General features: G+C 51.2%; 1 pseudogene; it reads right to left on the minus strand.

The window, feature by feature from the left end:
• Nucleotides 1-2,818, minus strand: part of LOC111980134 (uncharacterized) — a 23,624-nt pseudogene that overhangs the window by 4,635 nt on the left and 16,171 nt on the right.

Genomic DNA, 2,818 nt, shown 5'->3' on the forward strand with positions numbered 1-2,818 from the left:
CCTCGCTCCTTCCCCTCTTCTCCTCTCAGTATGACAGCCACCCTGGCCAGTGTGGGAGCGGCCAGTATTCCCAGCGCAGGCCTGGTCACCATGCTGTTGATCCTTACAGCTGTGGGCCTGCCCACCCAGGACATCAGCCTGCTCATCGCTGTCGACTGGCTGCTGTGAGTCACATACACACAATCACTGTGATGTTACACTTCAGATACTCTGGTCTTTGTTTTCAACAACATGATGACATTAGACTGCAATGATTCAATGTTGCTGTTTATCTCTATGAAAGAAAACTAGGGTGCGTCAAGCTCTGTCAAAATGCAACGCATATGTCAACTGTAAAGGGTAGAGTGGTACTTAGCTGTAGATGGCATTGCTATTGTTGGCATCTACTCATCCATGAGAGCTCCTGTCTTGTAGTGTACCTGTAACACGGTGATCAGTCATGGCTGACTCTAGCATTGTCTGTCTGTTGGGTCAGTGACAGAATGCGTACCTCAATCAACGTGGTGGGCGACTCGTTTGGTGCTGGGATTGTGGACCACCTGTCCAGGGCAGAGCTAGCTGAGATTGATGCGGAGCTCCTCTCCCCTGAGGATGAGGAGTTCATCCCCCCGCCCCTGTCCTCACCGAGATAGACCTGGTGGACTCCAAGAGACCCCCCGAGTTACCCCCCGGGAGAGAGAGAGAGAAGTGTCGTGTGAAGTCTCTCTGTCTTTCCCCCTTTCTCTCTCTTTTCCCTCGCTCTTTCAGTGCTACTGGACTGTCTGCTACTGTCCTGCAAAGCATCAAGGCTTTCATCGCTCTCCAAGGACATGGKTCTCACCACATCCCTCCGTCCCGCCCTGCATCAGTCMGTCTGCGCTCRGATTTGTGCTGGCCTGCTGAGCAGCTAGTGGCTCCTTTCCTGTCTGTGGATTCATTACGTTCTGGACCTGTTCCACCCTCTCCRCCCTGGGAACCAGAAAGGCTTCTGCTCTGCTCCTACTCCTGCTAGTCCTCAGCATTCCACACACTTTCATGTCTTAGGGAATTCTTCTCCCTATATTTCTCCCCTTTCCAATCCTCTCTCTGCCCCTGGTCCCAGTTCCCACCATTCTTCTCATGTACGCAGTCCTCCCCTTATTCATCACTGTCAGTGAATTCATCACTGTCTATAGAATGTTTTTCAGCACTGCAGCCATTGGAGGAATGGCATTCCACTGGAGGAAAACCTACCCATACAGAGACACAGACAGGGACACAGATAGGGACACAGACAGGGACACAGACAGGAAGACACAGACAGGGAACCAGACAGATAGACACAGACAGTGACACAGACAGGTAGACACAGACAGGAGGACACAGACGGGAAGACACAGACAGGAGGACACAGACAGGAGGACACAGACACGGACACAGACAGGGACACAGATAGGGACACAGACAGGAGGACACAGACAGGGACAAGACATGGACACAGAGAGAGACACAGACAAGGACACAGACAGGAACACAGACAGGAAGACACAGAGAGAGACACAGACAAGGACACAGACAGGAAGACACAGACAGGAAGTCACAGAGAGACACGTACCACATGATCATGCCCACCATCTTCATGATGATCTCGTTGAGGATGTTGAAGAACTCTGACATGAGCTTCCCCTTCTCTCCCATCTTCCCCATGCACATTCCAAATGTGATGAAGAACCCAATTAAACCTTCAGAAAACATCATTACAACATTAAATCATCTGTTCATAAATAACRAATGTGCTCTCTCAACATGAATMARGAATATATGATGAATATAACTAAACCAATGAAACAAAAGGAAATTGACATAATAGTATTCCGTCCAATCAACAGAAAGAGAGTTGAACCGAACAGGACATTGTTGCCCCCTCAGTGAATAGAGAGGAAAGAACCATAGCATTCTCTCACCCAGAACATTCATGCCCCATTTGAACTCCAGTTTCTTCTTGCTGACTATGACAGGTTCTGTCTGGTTCGGGGGCATCACTGACACTTTCTTTGCTACTGTTTGAACCTGAAGAGAGAGAGAGTGAGAGGTGGGGGGGGTTGGGGGGGAGAATAGGGGGGTGGAAAAAGAGAGAGAGGTGGGGTGGAGAGGGGGTGGAGAATAGAGAGAGAAGGTGGGGTGGGGAGGGGGGTGGAGAATAGAGAGAGAGAGAGAGTGGAGAGGGTGGGGTGGAGAGGGGGGTGGAGAGTAAGAGTAGAGGAGGGGTGGGGGTGGGACGAGAGAGGGTGTGGAGAATAGAGAGAAAGCAGAGAGAGGTGGGGTGGAGAGGGGGTGGAGAATACGAGGATGAGAGAGAACTGGGGTGGAGAATAGAGAGAAAGCGAGGAGGTGGGGTGGGAGGGGGTGGAGAATAGAGGGAGAGAGGTGGGGTGGAAGGGGGTTGGAGAATAGAGAGAGAGAGAGGTGGGGTGGAGATAGAAGGAGAGAGAAGGTGGGGTGGAGAATAGAGAGAAGCGGAGAGGTGGGGTGGAGAGGGGGTGGAGAATTGAGAGAGAGAGAGGTGGGGTGGAGAATAGAGAGAAAGAGAGAGAGGTGGGGTGGAGGTGGAGATAGAGAGAGAGGAGATGGGGTGGAGAGGGGGTGGAGAATAGAGAGAGAGAGAGGTGGGGTGGAGAGAGGTGGTGGAGATAGAGAAGAGAGAGAGAGAGAAGACCACCAAAAAGATGAGAGAGTTTTGTGCAGACGAGAAGAAGAGAGGGGGAGGGAGAGAGAGAGAGAGGAGGGAGAGGAATTGGAAAAGGGGGCTGGGGATCGTCATGCAATTTCTTGGCTGATCTGCAAAAGCATTACAATATCA

Source organism: Salvelinus sp. IW2-2015, linkage group LG20, assembly GCF_002910315.2.
Source record: "Salvelinus sp. IW2-2015 linkage group LG20, ASM291031v2, whole genome shotgun sequence".
Classification (NCBI taxonomy): Eukaryota; Metazoa; Chordata; class Actinopteri; order Salmoniformes; family Salmonidae; genus Salvelinus; species Salvelinus sp. IW2-2015.